A 19,511-nucleotide genomic window follows, 5' to 3' on the forward strand; every position below is an offset into this window, starting at 1 on the left:
GCAGGGAGCACACAGCCAGCATGGGGCTCCCAGGGGAGGGCAGCAGGGTGGGGAGCCCATAGCGGGTAGTCCACATCTGCCCCCACCCCACTCGGTTCTGTTCTGGCTGTGCCACTGTCGGGGGGTGGGAAGGTGGGCATGTGTCCCACCATTTCATTTTGAAAAGGCAGTCGCCTTACTTAAGAGTCCGATCCGTGAGCCATGGACCTGCCACAGAAGTTGCAGGAGAAAAAACCTGGAAGTATTCTCCCAAATTATTTGTACATGAGCATGCACTAATAGTCTGCCTGGTGACAAATGGAAGCGGTGCATAAGGCAGCCCCAGTTGGCTGATGCAGTCTGCCTGTGGTCAGCCTGTGTGTGTCTTTATGAGGCCTCAGGCACTTCCTATTATGCCTGATTTTACCACACATTTCTATTAATATTGATTCATACTACTACACATACATATATGTAAATAATCTAACTAGGGTCATATCAGTCACATTAATTCTGATATTTCATAACTTCTGAGTGCTGAACTTTGCAACCTTAGTATAGTTTGCATTCATCATCATAACTTTGGGACTTCATATATTCAAATGTTACATTCAGCATTCAAAGATACTAACTACTGAGGGTACAAAGAAATTGTCTCCAATTTGTGGTTAATGCAAGCAGATGATTGTCCACTTTCAGGATTTTATCATTGCATATTATAAGGTGCTGCATGCTTAGAGCAGTGGTTCCCAAACTCTGGGTCATGACCCCAAATGGGGTCACACCATCAGTAGATGGGGTTGTAGCTCAGTGCTCTCTCTTGCACCAGGTCCCACCCACTTGGGTACTGCTGGGATGGGAGGGCAGGAGGCGGAGGGTGGGGGGCTGTGGGACCTGGGCCTGGGGAACCTACGAGGAGTTGGGGGCTGTGGACTGGGAGTGAGGGACGCTTGAGGAGGGTGGGGGGGGTGAGTTGGGAGTGAGGGGCCAAGTTGAGCAAATGGGGTCATGCTGAGGAAAAGTTTGGAAAGCACTGGCTTAGACAGTGTTATTCTAGGATTCAGAAGAACAGTTAGGCTGGTTGGTCTGCAGTAGCTGAGATTAAATGCTTTCATGTAAAATGGGTGGTTTTCTTTCTCTTTTTCAGCCGTTCCTCCTTTTGGTGCCCCTTCTTCTCTTCCTCTTGTTTGAAAAATTCCCTCGCAATTGGCCCGTTAGAACTAAAAAAATAACGTACCTTGGATTTTAAGAATAGGTATCTAGGTCTCCTTTACAAGCATTAGCCAGGCTTCAAAGCACCGGCCATCAAATCATAGAAGAAAGTGTCATAACTTACCTTTTCTCTTTACTTTTATTATATATATCTACAGAGAGGAAAACGTTATATCACATAGGAGTATAATAATATATTAAAATACAACAGACAAGATTTTATGGAGTAGAGTAAGCAGTAGTGTAGAGGAAATGTCTATTCTCTCTTCACCTATTCTTCTCTGAGATACTCAAATCCAGGTCTTCAAAGGTATTATGTATATTTCTGTTAATAAACAGAAGCATGTTAAATCTATGTAACTAGCGCTGTTCATGATATACATTTTATGGTAAGTGGTTAGAAGGAATTACTCTTGGAAAAGCAGTATTCAGGCTCTTCATGATAAAAATAAAAATGTGTAGAGACACAGTAAGCGTAAGTTTCATAAAATCCATTAATTTTCTCCTTTATAATATACAACATGGTGAAAAAACAGATCGAATGTAAAGAGATGAGAAGCAGATTCCACAACAGCTATTTCAATGCAGAGCACAAACAAATCTACATGCCTCTTCCTGTATATTTTCATTTCAATAATATGCAGTATAAAGATGCATTTCATAGAAAACAACCACTAGAGGGGACCATAGAAGCAGAGAAGAAAGGGGAATAAAATATTCAAAGTACTAACAATTTTTTTGTCTAACACTGAGAGCTTGTCTATATGCAAATGTGTACTTGCTTAAATAAATGTGTAATTTAAAATTGATTGAATTAAATCAATGCAAAATACTATGTGGACACTTTTCAATCAATATAAGTAACTTATATTGATTTAGTTTAAATTGATTAAGGACAGGTTTAAGCTAAAATGAAATAAAGTATTCCTAAGCCAAAATAGGAGTGTTTTCAGAGGGTGTTATTTGATTTAATTTAAATTGTTTAAATGCAAATGGTTCAACTTCTATCTGTAGACAAATAGCTATTCTTTGAGCTGTTGGGAAAACCTTGCACGCTGATCTTTAAACTTGTCTACAAACAAAGGTTGCACATACGTAACTTAATATAGTTTAAAAACTGATGTAGTTAAACCCAATGCTAAGCCCATAGTTAGCACACTTACATTCATTCAAAATTGATTGGGATGTCCACGCAAAATAACACTAGTTTAACTAAGGGTATGGACAGAGATTCAGGAAGGTTAGGGGGAAGTTGGATCAACTTAAAAATGGCCACCCAATCTAAGTATGTTGAGATGGGGGATGGGGGGAGATCAGAGGCAGCTAGCGAGGTCCATGGGGGGCTGGTGGGATTGGGGAGGCTAACAGGGTCCCTAGGGGGATTGGTGGGTCAGAGTGACCAGCAGGGTCTGTGGTGAGGCTTGGGGAGGGATGCGGGAGATCCCCCCCACCCCCCCCAGAACCACGGGTTATTTTTAGCCTCCCAACACCCCCACCCCCAGACAAACAACCCTCCCAGCTAACCAACCTCCCAGTCTTGCCAACATCCCAACTTACTTCCTTGGCTCCCAGCACCAGTGAAAGCCAGTAAAATGGCACTGGGAGCAGCTTGCAGGATAGGGGGTTTGGCAGGTGGTGGGGGGTGGGGGTGGTGGCTGGTCTGTGAGACGGGTTATCCATCTGGGAGTGGAGCATGGGGTTTGGGCAGGGGGGCGGGGGGGAGAAGGGGGTGCTAAAAATAGCTCAGTGCCAGGGCAGTAGGGGGTTAGGAAAAGCACAGCCCTATACCTGGGGCCAGCAGCTGGGCTTTCCCAGCCCTATGACTGCACGGGGGACTGTACAGAAGTTCAGTTAGATTGATCTCACTGGACCCAATCAAATTAAATTACCTCCTAGGTACAGTTAACTTAGATCAGGTTGGTCATTTTTAGATGGACCTAACCTTCCTGATCTTCCATACAGTTTGCACTTAGATTGACCTAACTAGGGATCTAAGTGTAAGGTCCACATCAGGGCAAATTACATTAGATTGGGTGGCCATTTTTAAAGTGATCTACCCTTCCTCTGATCTCTCCAAACAACTGTATGTACCCTAAATCAGTTTACAATAACAGTTAAACTGGTACAATTTTGTGTCCAGTCCACACATTCAAAATAATTAGATGCAAATTAGAGTTTCACTAACTAAAACAGAATATAGCAATTTACACGGGTTAAGAATCCTGTGCATTAAGTAGCTAGTGCTACTTAATTGAAGGTGCACACACAAGGTACATTTACAGTAGAAAAATCTGTCTTTATATCAGTGTAAAGATGGGATAGACATGATGTACAAATCAACACCAGTGGAAGCCACTACTCTAAAGTAAAGATACTGCTGGGATAGTCAGGTGTGACTATACACTGGTACACATGATGTGTGTCTGCAGTTCAATTTAATTTCATCTTAGGACAGCCATTTGCACAATGCAAATAGGATATTATTAGCTCCCTGCAGTTTAACTGTGAGGTGCTGAAATGGTGTCCATTTTAGGCAGCTACCTCCTGACAGCTGGCTGGGTGTCCCTGAAGACATGAGGGTAACTTACATTACCATTCAAAATAATGAAATTTTTACTGGTGTAAATGTTTCAAATATCTGCTTTCTATCATTGAAGCTTGCCTCCCATTATAAGCATTTGATTTAGATTCTGTCTCCCCAAACTCCAATCCACCTGACCTTGTTGCATATAGATTTCAATCAGGAAAGAACTATTTTGAAAACTTTGTGACAAGGTACATGGGAGATATGATAGGTCAAAATGAAAGGCTTTTTTATCGGGGACATTTTATTAACTTCGTTATATCTCCAAGAAGTTCTGGGTTTAGAAACTCCACATTTATTTTAGCCATTTAGTCTTGGCAAAAAGGAGTACTGGTGAAGTGTGTGAGGGTGATCTGGTGGGGAGAACTTTTATTTATGTACTTCATAAAGTCTCCAAGGAAGGCAGCCTTAATTGTAAAACAGCAGGCAGGAATCATATGAATTTAACTTGCTTTAAAAGTTATAATAGTGTATTACTCCTGGCTACAATTTGTCTAGCCCTTGTGAGTATGTAGTTGAGGAGAAGGAATAATACCTTTCTCACATTCTATGGTTAGAATTGTAGTTTCTGGAAAGGGAGTACAGGCACTGCTTCAAGATTACTTCCTCAGGAGCAGATGGTTCTCCAAGGACAGTGAGGCAAAGTCAGAGTAAAGCAAAGCTATCTCTACACAGGACCAGCTGCACAAGGTGAGTTATATATTCCAGCTACGGAGTGCAACCCTTTCAGTACTTTCCCGTCCTAAGCTGGTATGACTCTCTACTATTCTCAATACAGGGCACATCTATACATGCTATTAATGCTACAAAGGCTTACTGCCTAGTGAAATACTGGGCAGTAAGCCTTCTCTGGGAACATGCCTACATTGACGGGACAGTTCCCAGCCAGCCCCAGGCTGCTTGGGGAAATCCCTGCACAGCCCAGAGCTGGCTGGGAGCTTTCCCAGAAAGGCCAGCCCTGGGCTACACAGGGAAGCTGGGAGCTCCCAAGTCCTGTGGCGAGCTGAGCAGCACTGGGAGAGGAAGTGGGGCAGGGAGCTACCCCATCCAGGCACTGCTTGGCTTCCAGCTTCTGGCAGGAGCTTGGAGCTGAGTAGTGCCAGGACGGGGGGCGTTCCCCATCCCCTGTGGCCCTCTAGTGTTGGGGTTGACTGGGAGCAAATTTGTTCCTGGTCAGCATCTACACATGCACTACTGAGCAGTACCTACGGTGCACTTAGTTTACTATCTGTATTTACAGATAGTAACTAACTGCACAGGAAACTAATTTACTGCACAGTAAATGGTGCGCATGTGTAGAAGCTGACACTTTACAGAAGATTAGTCTACTGTGCAGTAAAGCATCTCATGTAGACACACTCACAGAGTTGTACCTGTGAGACAATCTAGCTCTGTGAGATTATTGGCTCATGGAGCTAAGGTAAATAGTGCACAGTTTAATAAGTATTTTGCCATTTACTTCAATAGGGCTAGGACTGGGGGCCTGAAAATATTTCAGCAAGATATGTTCTTAATTGTTGGGACCACTAATGTCCTTGGCAACTACACCTCCCCCTTAGCTTTTGATTGTTCTGCTAGCAGCATTACAAAGGAAAGGCACTTTTTTGTACCTGAGATAGGTAGGTTTGCACCTTACAGACTCATGTTAGTCAAGTAGAAGTCAAATAAGACAGTAAAGTAGAAGGGTTGTGAAGTGAGCATCAGCCAACAAAAGCTTGTTCTACGCGCGCGCACACACACACACACACACACACACACACACACACACACACACACACACACTGCTTAGCCTAAAAGGTCCAAATCTACCATGCCTTGTACTTGACTTTAGACTAACATGGCTATCTACATGGGTGGCAAATTGATTAGATGGTCACACCCAGAGAGTGGTGGTGGATGGGTCGTTTTTGACCTGGAGGGATATGGGCAGTGGAGTCCCCCAGGGCTCGGTCCTGGGGCCTGTACTGTTCAACATCTTTATCAGCGATCTGGATGTGGGTGTGGAAAGCACGCTGTCCAAATTCGCTGACGACACCAAGTTGTGGGACGAGGTGGGTACACTGGAGGGGAGGGACAGAATCCAGCTAGATCTAGACAAATTACAGAGGTGGGTGGATGAGAATAGGATGGAATTCAGTGTAGACAAATGCAAGGTGCTGCATCTAGGGAGAAGGAACCAGCAACACACCTACAGGCTGGGGAACACCCTTCTTGTCAACATGGTGGCAGAAAGGGATCTTGGAGTCATTGTTAACTCCAGGATGAACATGAGCTGCCAATGTGAGGAGCGGTCAGTAAGGCTAACTGCACCTTGTCATGCATCTTCAGATGCATCACAAGCAGGTCCAGGGAGGTGATCCTTCCCCTCTATGGGGTGCTGGTCAGGCCACAGTTGGAGTATTGCATCCAGTTCTGGGTGCCGCACTTCAAGAGGGATGTGGCTAGCATTGAGAGGGCCCAGAGGAGGGCCACCTGCGTGGTCAAGGGGCAGCAGGGCAGGCCATACAAAGAGAGGCTAAAGGGCGTGAATGTATTCAGCTTCCACAAGAGAAGACAGAGGGGATCTGGTGGCCGTTTACTACCTCACCAAGGGGGGCCAGCAGGAATTGGGGGAGGCTCTGTTCCCCCAGGCACCACCTGGGGTTACTAGGAATAATGGCCACAAATTGTTAGAGAGAAGGTTCAGGCTGGACATCAGGAGACATTACTTTACAGTTAGGGCTGTCAGGCTCTGGAATGGGCTCCCAAGTGAGTTGGTGCTCTCTCCTACCTTGGGGGTCTTCAGGAGGAGGCTGGGACAGATATTTGGCTGGGGTGATATGACCCCGGCACCCCTTCCTGCCCGGGGGGAGGGGAATGGACCTGATGATCTGTTTAGGTCCCTTCCAACCGTAAGCACTATGATACATCTCTCTACTCATTGTGACAGCTGAAAATTATGTCTGTGTGATAAAGGTGGTTACTGAAGGCTCTATGAAGATTAGACCAAGTGTTTTTCTGTATTTGTTTAGATATTAAGCTATATGTTGTTGCTAAGAGCCTAGTTAAAGTTTAAGATGTAGTAAGGCCTAGTAAATTTAGCAAAGCCCTGAAGTAGTAAGGCCCTGTGATGTAGTTAAAATTAACCTTATCAAAGGAATGCAAGGCTTGTACTGCTGTTGGTCAGTCTAAGGACAGTTGAAGTAAAAGGAATCTGAGTGGCTGTACGTTATCAGTACCGTTCAGAAGCTACAAATTGGCTGGAATATCTGGAAATCATTCTGAAGGAAGATACAGCTCTGTGAAAAGAATTAGTTAGCTGGTGGCCTGGATCAGTGGGCCTGTGGATCTCAAAGAGCCCAAGGACTGAATACCAGGGTCCTTCCTGGTACCTCTCAGACAGCGCTGATTGGGGAGGCCTGACTTCACTGAGCTTTTTGGAAAGAGAAACTTCTTGTATATCAGGCATCAGAGGGGACTGCCGATAAGTTGCCAACACAAATTGTTCTTGTCTGTCATTGTCTTGTTACTACACGTAGCTGTGTTTTTGTTAAGTCAATAAACCTTTCTTACCTTTCTACCCCCGACCATACTCTCAATCCCGAACCCTCCACAGGCGGCTGGGTCAACTCATGAAGAGTATTCCAAAGGGCAGAGTTAAGATTCTCTGAATAGGCCACACTGTTTATTCCAGTGATTCTCAAAGGGTATGCTAGGACACACTAGTGTACCACAAAAGCAACAAAAGTGTGCTGCATGATCCCCTTGTGTGACCAGCCACTCAGGGGCTTCCCCCAGGGGAAAAAAAATCATTATAATGATTAAGATAGATCAAGATCTATCTTACATCCCCTAAACAATCAAGAGGGGATGAAAGGATAGTGTTCTCTATAGTGTCCTTTTGACCTCTGCTCTCAGATGGGACTTGTGAAAAGTGATGATGCTTTTTGTGGTGTGGACAAAAAAGTTTGTGGCATGCCACAAACTGTTGTGACATGCCACCAAACTAGCAAAAAAAGATCTGGCCTCCTCTGCAGCAAATCTCCAGCCTGGCAGGACAAAGTAATGCATATTCCAAGTTCATATTTCTCATTCTTTAAAAATAAACTGTGCCCATTTTGCTGCTCAGACCATATGGCATGAATCACTTCAGTGAAGCATTCTGCACATCACATCACGATTTACACTGACATTATGATTTCTTAGAAGTTAAGTGGAAGCAAGAGCTGCATAGATAAAGCCCAGTCTGTTAAACAGGTTCTACAGGTGCATAATCCTATTAAGCTTAACCTTGCTGGCGTGGGTAAGTAGAGAACTAAACCTATCATATTATTCCTGCTTGTGGTTTTGTCTCTCCTGATTTTAAATTAATCTCTCAGTGAACACACACAAAGTTGTTTGAAATCTTATACCTGTCTATAAATTTGTACCTCGCTATTTGATATCCTTCCTGCTTCCAATCTTCAAGCAAAGAAAGTGCAGCATAGGCAGGACATGCGTCTAGTTACAAAAGCCCTGTGTGGCTGGATAAAGAATCTCTCTCAGGACAGAAGCATCTCCCCCAGTTCCTGTAATGTGTATAAATGTAATTGGGATGTTTACACATCACAGAAGCTTCTGAAGAAAGCAGCTGCTGCTGTCAGTGGATTAAGAGGCTCCACGTTGAATTATCGTCCTAGCCTAGTCCAGCAGGTTTGCAGGACTTGCCCCTTTCTAGTTCATCTGGGAAACCTGAAGCAACTAGTTAGGACAAGTGCCACTGATGTCTTAACAAGTCAGTTGAGATAGAATAGAAAAAATATCTCCCACCTCAGAAAAGAATGAAAGAGAAAGATATGAACCCATCTGGAGATATTTTCTATACTTAAAAGTCCGAAGAGTGAACCTAAGAAAGAGGCATTTGGCTTTTACTGTTTTCTTTTGACAATGTTTTTTGTTAAATTTATTTTTCTAATCCATCCTTTTTGCCATTCTGAGTTACAGCAAATTAATGAGTATAGAGTCACAGAGTCATAGAAACGTAGGGCTGGAAGGGACCTCTAGAGGTCATCTAGTCTAACCACCTGCCTGAGGTAGGATTATCCCTATCCAAACCATCTCGTACAACCATAATCTAAACTCTGCATAAAACTACCATCAACCTTGAGACAACATAGACCTAATACCCTAACCTGCCACAGATAAAGCAAGGGAACCACAGCAGATAATGTCCTGCTTTTATAAAATGTTGTCAATACACACTCAAGCACACTATCCCAATGTTTCTCCAGCTATAATAGTAGGCATTCTACTGGCCAGAAAGGAAAGATGGAAGAGACAATTGATTTTTCCTCACAGTCTGTTACTGTCTTTTTCTTTTCTTTCTTCCTTTTCCACTAATCATTTTTAGCTTATCCCTGTCCTGTCCTCTACTATGCATTCCCCAATTTTGTTATTATAAGCATAGGCAGCAAGTGGGGTGAGGCCACATTTTTTTAAAAAAAGTAAAGAAGCAAACAACAGCATAGAATTTGATGTGTCTGTTAATTTCAATATGTTCAAATCCTGAATGTCAAGTAGGAGAAGAGAGTCAACTCTCATGATTTTTGAACATTAACAATAAATTCAAAATCTTCCAAGTTATCACCTTGACTCCAAAAATCCTTCCACTCCCACCTCTTGTACTCCTTAACTGCTATTTTGTTTCCTCTCGCATTGATTTCTTTACTCTCTGGTTTCCCTGTATCTTTCTGTATAGCTTTGTTCAGAAGGACAGAGTGGCAGTCAACAAGAGGGACAGCTTTTTTATGTGGCCAGAAGTAAAGGCAGGAGGAACTTCTTAGGCTACACCACTACGTACCTGAATTAAGGAAAGTTGCTGAACCATTTCTTTCCTCAGTTTCCCCAGATGAAAGATGATGGCACTACTTGGCTTCTTTGTAAAGCACATCTCAGTACTCAGAAGAAAAGGGCCTACTGTGTATGAAGTGCAGGAATTATCTTCACCTGGGATACAACAAGGACAAAACAGAAGCACAGAACATTATAGGGGGTGGGAATTAAGGTATCTTTCTTAGCTTTTCCATCAGTATTTGGACATACAGAAATTCCTAAACTGGTCATCTTCCAAAGTATGTTTAAAAAAATCCTTGGATAGAGTTCCATTATACCACAACAATACCTGATACGTTAAGTATACCTGTTAAAATCAGTGAAAGTATGTACAGAGGAAGGGACTAAACACTAGGATTAAACACAGTAGAATCATGTTTTAAATGAATAACCAATAACCTTCATGATCTTACTCTCCTTGCCATAGTAAAATATCAATTCTAGGGTGCCTTAGTTAAAACAAAAGCCAAGGTAACCATTGGGATCACTTGAATAGTCTGACTTGTTCTTCTGAAAACAAAAATGTAATAAAGTCTTTTAAGGAAAATTCCTGAGTCCTGAACGCAAAACGGAGAGCTGTAGATTATGAGACATCCTCTCCACTGGGGCTTGACTCACAAGTCATACTTCATAATTTGTAGCAAAACTGGGTTCTTAACATATTGGAAGAAAGATTTTAACAAGTTTCCATCTGTTAAACCAGCAAATTGGCTTGGTACAATCATGCTTGCTGTTTTAATAAATAGGCAACATCCTTTTTCAAGCCACATCTTGAAATTATTTCAGAGGATTTAAACTTGCAGCAGTTGTGGCCAGCTCTGAAAGGCTTACATTGCTTGTTCATTTGGACAAGATTGTACCACAAAGAGTGCCCAACCTTATGGCCCAGTGGCTTGGAAGAAAGGCATCCCAGTGCCATTTAGGAAGGGTGGGCTAAAGAGTGACCTCAGGATACTCGCTTCCTTGACTAATGGTATTGCAAATGAAACATAATTGGTCTCAAACAGGAAGGGAGTGAACCACTGAAGTCCGAAAGCAATTTCCTGTCTGGAAGGTGTGTTTACCACAGAAAAAGAGATCAAGTAACTACTTTGTGAGCATGAGGAAAATGAACTGAAGGCACTTGTGTCTCACTTTTCAAAAGCACAAATGATGTGTAAACAAAAAATGGCACATCTTTCCCTACTCAGAATCTATTGCAGACACATTTCTAAATTCAAGAGCTTCTTGGGTTCTATACACAGAGTTTTAATTGAGATCAGCTTTACGTAGGCAGAAAGGATGTAGGACAGGACCCCTATGTATTGTATCTTGCCGTGGAATTTACTCCTGGCCATAGCATTACACTCCATAATCAAATGTGAGCTGAACAGAAATTAAAACAGTATTGTGTTGCTGAGTCTATAAGCAGCCTGAAGCATTCCTCAGAGGGAGGTGGATTGCCCCCACATAGCTCGGTAGGCATTGACTCTGAAACCTAATAAGGATAACTTGTGTCAATTTCTAAAAACTTATTACCAATCGTTTTTAATAAAACAAAAAAAAGTCCAATATGTTTATCCCTGTTTGCCCCATCTCAAAGAAGCAGCCAAATTCCAGAAGCCCCAGTTTTCTCTCATCTGGCTGCCAAAAACTTGAGCATCCCCTGACACCTACAGTGCAGTTTCATGTGATCAGTATAAAAATCCACCGCCTGCTGAAAATGTATGAACACAGTAAAATCAATTCAATACCTAAGACCATTGTCTTTGGGGAACAAAATAAAATCAATCGCCTTTACCACCCACACTTATTAAACCGGAAAGCTGCCACAGGTAAGTGTTCTTGACTTTTTCTGCTGGTGGGTACTGCACTTAAAAGAATCTGAACAGGGCAGAAGGAGAGAAGAGGCATTTATGTATATATTTGCTTGTTTTGAGCAATACATATCTCAAAGCTATAAAAAAGGTTAAAAAAGAAAAATAATTAAAATAAAGATGGATGCATATAGCCTAGGTAAAGGAACCAACAGTGGGTGAATAATAAAGTGGAAAAGCTGAGGAAAATGGGTTAAAATGTCATCAGAGATGAGGAAACCTTGATAGGAAGGCCTTGAACCAACCTTTGAAAATACCCTCTGGGAGGCATTTTCCAAATGGCATCCTTATATCAAGACAGTCCCAAATTTTAAGACAGATGAGGATGCTTGATGGAAATTGGGGACAGCTTCAATAAACTGAGTCTCTTTGGAGAAACATGGGTAAAAAATAAGTTGGACATATTATTTATGGCTTTATATACAGAGAAGTAGAAGGAAAATTGGTCCAGGAAGTTGAGGAGAAAATAATCCTTTGATGTGAAAAGAGGTGTGAATATTTTGAGAACTACACAAGAACAACTTGTTTGGCTGGCAAAAAAGCAGAAGGATAGTGTCAGAAAGGAGGAAACACTGGTAATACACTTTTGTTTTCAGCCTTTTTGATCACAACACAGCTTGGTGTCTTTCTGTACCGCAAATTCTTAACTCCCTCAAATTTGCACAGATTTATGTTCATGCAAGTATGGTGTTACAAGTGATAACACATGAAAGGGGATAATTGCAGAACATTGGTTTCATATGCAGTATTTAAATAGTTTATATTCTGGATGTTAATAAGTTCTTTCAGAGAGTAAATGAAATGCCCTACCCTTTCCTCCTTAGTAAAAGTCTGAGAGAAGACTTGAGCTTTGCTGGATTAGTAAAGGAAACAACTTCCAGAGTCAGTGAGCCTCTATTAATGGCATATCTTTACTGCAGAATTAACCTTTGCTCTTTCTTGGCTGTTGCCTCCAGCCTCCTCCTGTCTGCACACAAAAATCTCTAACTCATATTTCCTAGTGCTTTCAACCTGAGCTTCTTGGCTTGTCTGGAACTACAGACTAAAGCCATGGTAGTGCCTTTATTTGGGCAGACAGCTCATCCAATTGGCTGTTAAGATAGAGGCTAAAGCATACAAGTGCTGGTAATCCTCCAGTATCTTCTCATGCATGACCCATGTGCCCAAAAGGACAGACAATTTCTCCCACAGTTCGCTGGGAAAGAATCATAGAATGATTCAACTTGCAGTAACACAAAGACCTATTGGATGTGCCTCCAAAAGTCTTAGCAACACACAGGAGCACCAGTGAGGATCCAGTTAACTTGAATGTGACTTTCCAATATGGCTGGTGTCTCCTGGGCTAGAGTAACCTAGGTACAAATCACCCAGGTGAGTCTTCAGTGAAGGCACAGTCTAGGAATTCTTTGTCCAAAACCCAGGATGTTCCAATGAGCCATGACATTTCAAATACCATAACAGAAAAGATAATTTTTTTCATCTCCATTAGAAATGAAGAATAGAGCGCAGGGGCTTAGGATTTCAGAAACTCTCTTGCTCCAGCTTATCCAGTTAGGAGCATATGTTACTTTTGACTGCTAGACTTTACAACTTCAATAATGTTTTTAATAGTTTTAATCTTTTAAATTATTGTTGTATTTAATTTCAAATCTCTTTATAAAAAAGACTCTAGTATCAGTGGCCCCTATCAATCAATCTTAGTCCCCCTCAGCTCCTATCCAATTGGTCTGCCCCCTCCAGTGGTTCTTATCCTCCTCCCTTTATCTCTTCTCCTTCCCTGCACATATTGTTTCCATCATTAGTTCAAATCTTGGTCTGGCTCCTTGTCTCAATCTTGCTGCTCAATTAGTTCCAGTACTCTCCCACCCCTCTGCTCCCCTGTTCCCTCCCACAATTGTTCCCAGATGCAGTCTCCTGACCCAACTAGTTCAACTTCATTCCCCGTGTCTACTCGTCCCAATCTCTATCCAACCAAGACCCATTGGTTCTGGATTCCAACCCCAGCTTCCCTGTCCAAGCCCTTATTGCTTTGCCCAACCAGTCCCAGTGTACATTCCCAGCCTTTGCTCTCAGTCCCAGCTTCTGCTCTCTGGCTTCCAGTTTTGGTCTTCATACACGTTAACCCAGGATCACCGTGAATCTTATACTCCCTCTCTACAGTTCCAGGCATAGCACACTATTTATTCTAATGTACTTCTTTCCCTCCCCATTACTTTGGCTTTTGTCCCCGCTGCATTTGGAACACATAGCTTCCTCTCCCATGTTTTATGAATACTATCAGGGAGGTCAGTGAAAAAGTGCCAGAGACTGGCTTTCTATTCTCATTGATCAGCTTGTTTGGAGCAGCTGGGAGTAGCCATTGATAAGGAAAATCCAGTTTTGCCTTTGCCATCTTAGGTTGGAGGAAATATGTTCAGTCTGGCCAGTACTAGGAGCTGTGAGAGGCTATAGCATACTTCAGAGATTTTAGCTGCTAGAACAGAAGAAATCTTTATTAAATGTGACCAAACTGTAGTCGTTCAAAGGATTATAGTTGGGCAAATTTGGGAGGCAAAATGCACGTGCCTGATGTCACAACCCAATTAAGTAGTGCCCATGTCACAAACAAGTAAAACCATTCAAAACAGTTTTTTTCTGCACTAGGTTAACTAAGGGTTAACAATAATGATAGTAACCGCTTTTTTTTGCTGCGCATGTCAAAAAGAGATTTATAACTGCGACACTAACAGAGATAAAACTTAGCCTTCTGTGCTGTACATAAATCATTATAACTGGTCAGAGAAAACAGGGAGTAACCCTGTGAGATAATACCCTAGCGAAGACCGCTAGGTAATTGGCGATTCTAATTAAATTTATGACATGGCGAAAAGCAATTGGCTATTACACAAATAAAACCCGTCTTCACTTCCGTGAAGAACGGGAGACCTCCACACACACACCTGAAAAAACCTCTGAACGTATGCGTGAGAATAACTGACAAATTGATCGCTTGTCAGTATCCCCCGTCTCGACCTTATCAGACGTAAATCAACGACCTGCCGGCCCGACTTTTTTCTCCGTTTATCTGCCCGACCAACGAACTCTTATGCAGACCGACCTATGACCTACAAACCTTAAGCTGTAACTAACCAAGTATCTCTGACCTCCGCTATTCACCACCTTGACAGCGTGAGTAAATAATCTTGCTTTGCAACCAATAAGCGTCCGCCTAATTAATTCCATTCCAAGTGTCACGAGTACCCGCCTGACGGCCTTTTAAGGCCCCGGACCCTTATCTGCCCGGGTGGGAGTCAGGGAGAGCTGCTGGCCGGCTGCCCTGGGTCCCGACACCTGACACAAAGGCCATCTGCTGCCAAGTTTTAAATTCCAGCTCCACAGTATGAGGGCAATAGAGTGGTTCAAAAAATGGTGGCCAGTTTTTTAGCTTCGAAAAAACAGCATATTTTTATTAGTCTCATTCTCTGAAACCAGTGAAATATTTGATGAAGATTCATTCTGTGGAAGACACCCTGCATAGATAATTTGAGCCCAAACAGGGAAAGTTTGGCAGTTATAAGCTCTGAAAACGGTGTCAGGCAACCTTAGTAATAACTGGCACTGCTTGTCCCTAACACACACACACACTCTCAGTCTCTTTCTTTCTCTCATACACACAGATTAATACACAAGGATGTATATATAATAGAAAGTGACTCATCTTTACATTGGGCTCTTAGATTTTCTTTGTCAGATGATTCATTAATGTTGCTTCTGCAAAAAGCTATTCAGCCATTCTTAATGGAGTCTGCGAGAAAAGGGAGAGAAGAAATGTTTTTTTTGGACTGTTCATTTTGGTTTTGGTTTTTTGTTTGTTTTCCAAATCTATAAGGGTTTATTTTTTTTACAGTAATTCTTGTTCTTTTAATTTTTCGTCTTCCCCTCCCCCCATCCCTACTACTGTTGCCTGAAAACTGTGGGTGGCAATTTAAGCAGTGAGCATCACATGATGTCACCTAGCAACTCAATGTTCATAAATAGGAACAATCTTTTTTTTATGGCTATTTTTCTCCATCAGGAAAAATACTTGGGCCCATTCCATTCTGATAGTGCTGACTTCTTCCCTTGACCTTTTAGCATATTTATTGTTTACATTTTCATTTTGCAAATGGGTCTTACTCCAAACTTTGACATCCGGCTGTCTGATCTCAAAAGGGCCCGCAGCATATTTCTGAGCTTAACCCAAGAAAAAAATTAAAATTTCCTCAACATCCCAACAAACCGTTAAAAAAAAATTCCCTGTAAGCATCTGCAGTGTACACGCTCCAAGTGACTACAGGGCACTGCACCTGAGACTAAATCAGAATCGTTATCCACAAAGGATTTTTTTTTTTACATGCATTTTGGGAATATGCCAGAAACTGTAAGAGACTTCTTGATTCTCTCTCTCAAGTGTTTGTCAGAATGTTGTGTCCTCTTAAGAGTGCTTACAAAACATAAAACTAAGTGCTAAACCTCCCTATACAATTATTATTAAGGTAGAAACAAAATAATATTTCAAACCAAGCTGAGAAGTTTGTGTGGGCACATGCTCTTGACAAGCACCTTTCAAAAACTGCTGAGGAAATTTAGTCAAGTTATTTAACATCCAGGGTATCTGGTAGCTGTCCCTTAGCAGATCTCTGACTGGAAGCACAGAAAGGACTGAATACCATCTCTGCAATACTGATTCCTTTTTCTAGACAATATCCCCTCAAAGGGTTGAGGGATCTGTAACTGGGAAGGAGGCGTGGTGGCATGGATAATGCCAAAAGATCAATATTAATCCAAATGTCATCACTTCCACAACATGTACAGATACTCTATATTCCCCTACCCCTAATCTAGAGTCAAAAGAGCAATGGACTAAACCATCTAATTAATAAAACCAATTATTCAAGTATGTCTCTCTTTTATTTGCTTCCTCACTTATACCTTTTAGATTCAATATACCACTTCACAAGACAGATCAAGCAAGTGAACTCTGTTTTCCTTCCAAGAAACTCCTAGAGAAACCCCTATAATTCGTGGAATAACATTCCTATTTCCCACAACCTCTTCTGATAAAGCTGACCCCAGATGTACCCAAGGAGTGCTTTGCTGGTATAGATATATACCAGTAGGACATACAAGCTAAACTTTACTTTTGCTAGCTGTGATGAATTAGAATATATTTGTATGATATGCGATGAATATGGTGAATGCCACTGTGTGTTTGAGGGCTACTCACTGCAGAGTTAGATCAGGAGGCACAATGAGCGGAGCCAAGTCTTATAAAGCAGGTCAAACTACCTATAAAATTATCCTTGAAACATAGAAGTCTCTGAAAACTGGAGATATTGGTGCCTGAGCCACTTCAAAAACAGGCATAACTCTGGAGGAAAATCTCATTTTATTACAGCCTAGATATCACAAGTTTGAAACATCTATTACAATACTGAAATTTGGTGTCAATTAATCAACGAATGGTTTGATCCATATTACACTCTTCTGCAATAAGCTATGAAAATGTTTGTGTAAAGATTGTTTAATATGCTGTATCTTTCAATTAAGTATCCTGCCAAAACCCAAGAATAATCCTGAACATTGACTTTTGGTGGAAGGTGGGGGTCAGGAGTATACCCGTTTCCCTTTTTCTTGTGATGTTAAAAAACATGAGCTGAAATTTAGTATCAGCTCTAGAAAGTGGGAAAAGAAAGGGCATATTATGATATTTGCAGATTAGTATTTTACTGACTGACTGCTAGATTTTTAACAGATGTATACATGAAGATAGTGCAACTGAATATATACAGATATACAGTTCAAGTTTAAAGTAGTTATATCATTCAAACTAAAGTCTATATTGGTTGGAGACATAGGAACAGTAATTCCTTAGCTCATAATTAATTTTTTGCAATGCTTAATTGAATCATAGATCCCTTTAACTCTGTAACATAATCAAAGGTTTAAAATCATAACTGAACGGGGAAAGTAAAAGCTTGAAACGTGAGACGTGACAAAGCTGTGCATCACAAACAGGAGCTGCAATCATGTAGCCCCAGGAAACAAGAGCAATGCTATGTATGCCTGTATGCCAAGAGATGGTGCTCTTTAGCACAGCATACAAGCACATGTGTTAGCTTCATACAGAACAATTTTCAGTCCTCTCCCTTAAAGGAATTCTTTGAATGAATAATACAAATTGTGAATACACAGGACAACCTTTCTTGTGTGGTTTTGTATTTCTCTTTTCTTTCTGTTAATGTTTGTCCTCCAAATGTTTCTGCATTGGTAGATCTTCTGGCTAATTTGGATTGTACCTGCAGGGGCATGCGGAGCAGGTGATACGTGCATGTTTCCCAAAGTTAACTCCAAAACTCAGAACTGGCAGAGAATGTAGTCTCTGCCTCTTTGTGCCTGATCTGTAAACAGGAGATCCTGGATTCAAATGGCTTTTTGTTTACAGCTGGAGAAGCCCGCTTTGTCCCACCCATGTTGGAGGGACAGACCCTTGTAGCCAGACTTTTTTGCTGACAATTCCTTCATTTGGCTAGCTACTTATAGAACTGGGCTTATCAATAGGGGTGTGCGAAATGGGCCGTATTCAATTTGGATTCGTCCCAATTTGGGTGACAGTGATTCGATTCACTGATTTGGATCACTGTCCCAATTCAATTTGGCCGAATCCGAATCTGAAGATTCGATTCTGATTCGGAGAATCAGCAATTCAGCCATAGACAGTTTTTTATGTTTTTCTACATTGAAATACCAGGCACAGCTCGTGAACACTGCGATACTGGGGCAGATGGAGTGTCCCACAGGAGCGTGGTGGGGCCCTGCATGCTTGGCAGCAGACACAGAAGTGGACTAAAAGTATTTCTGGTCCACCTCTGGGATGGTGGTCTGCTGGTGTACCTAGATACTTGATGTATAAATGGGAGTAAGTGGGTCATACTTGGGAACATCCCAACTAGGGCATGCTGCTGATGTTATATAGACATACCCTTAGGCACCAAAGTCCTTGAATTTGATTTCCATTTTCTAGTCTTAGTCTATGTGTCTCAGTTTCCCACCCATAAAATGGGGACTCTACTTTCCCTAATTTACAGGGATGGTGTGAGGATAAATATATTAAAAAGATTGTGAAGTGTTAATGGAGACCATTTGATTATCATGGCTAGAATGAGAATGACTTGTAGGAAATAACAGGACATGGCAAATCCCAATAAACCTTTTCAAAGAGGAAAAGTTAAATAGTTTCCATTTGGAAGAATAGAGAAGTCTTTTCCTAGATTCTATGACAATGGTAAACATTTTTAAAGCAATGATCAGCTTTGGACCATAGAGGAAGATTAACAGGATTAGCTTTGTACAGTTGTAGCCAAATTCTTCTCTCATTTACACAGTGTATATTTGGAGATATTCCATTTACTTCAGTGAGTTACTCTAGATTTAAACCAGTGTAAGCAAGGACAAATTAAAAATACTTGTGCTACAATTTGCTATGGAAAATACATTTATCCAGGATAGACATTAAATTTACTACTGAGACAGACAGCATGTCTTGCCCATAATAATTGTATATTTGTTTCTCTTTCTCTAACCTTGAAATGTGTTCATGATTTCCTGAGAGAGTAAATGTTTTCTAAAATGAATACGCTATTTATTCAATATTTAGAAAAAAAGGTAGTATATTTAATATGTAATAATTCTTCATGGCAAAAGCAGTAATAATTATTTGATGAGACGCATAGTATGAAGGGTGTTCAGTTGATCCTATGGTCTGAGGTAAATAGGAAAGACAATCCAATACACCCAACTGACATTACACAAGGTTAAGACAATGCTAAGTTAGACCACCAGTTCCATCTATCGTGTCCTTCATAATATGAATGTATGAACAATTTAGGGCAAACAGATTCACATTTCTCTGGAATGATATATGAATTGTATAAAAAGTAGTGAAAAAATTCTTTGACTTTTAGTATATTTTCAAACTGAAACTATCATTCCTTTTTATTTAGGATTCCTTT

At 41.3% G+C, this 19,511-nt stretch overlaps 2 long non-coding RNA genes across 3 annotated transcripts in view; one reads left to right on the forward strand and one right to left on the reverse strand.

Annotated features, from left to right (window-relative positions):
• The window catches only part of LOC109285447 (uncharacterized), a 99,337-nt gene that overhangs the window by 527 nt on the left and 79,299 nt on the right, over window positions 1-19,511 (forward strand). The window lies entirely within an intron of this gene.
• LOC109285446 (uncharacterized) lies at window positions 1,308-9,774 on the reverse strand. The gene is made up of 2 exons (XR_002093185.2): window positions 9,594-9,774; window positions 1,308-1,516 (listed from the first exon to the last, which is right to left on the reverse strand). It is a non-coding gene; the product is annotated as an uncharacterized LOC109285446 (long non-coding RNA).

Source organism: Alligator mississippiensis, chromosome 2 (genome assembly GCF_030867095.1).
Source record: "Alligator mississippiensis isolate rAllMis1 chromosome 2, rAllMis1, whole genome shotgun sequence".
Classification (NCBI taxonomy): Eukaryota; Metazoa; Chordata; order Crocodylia; family Alligatoridae; genus Alligator; species Alligator mississippiensis.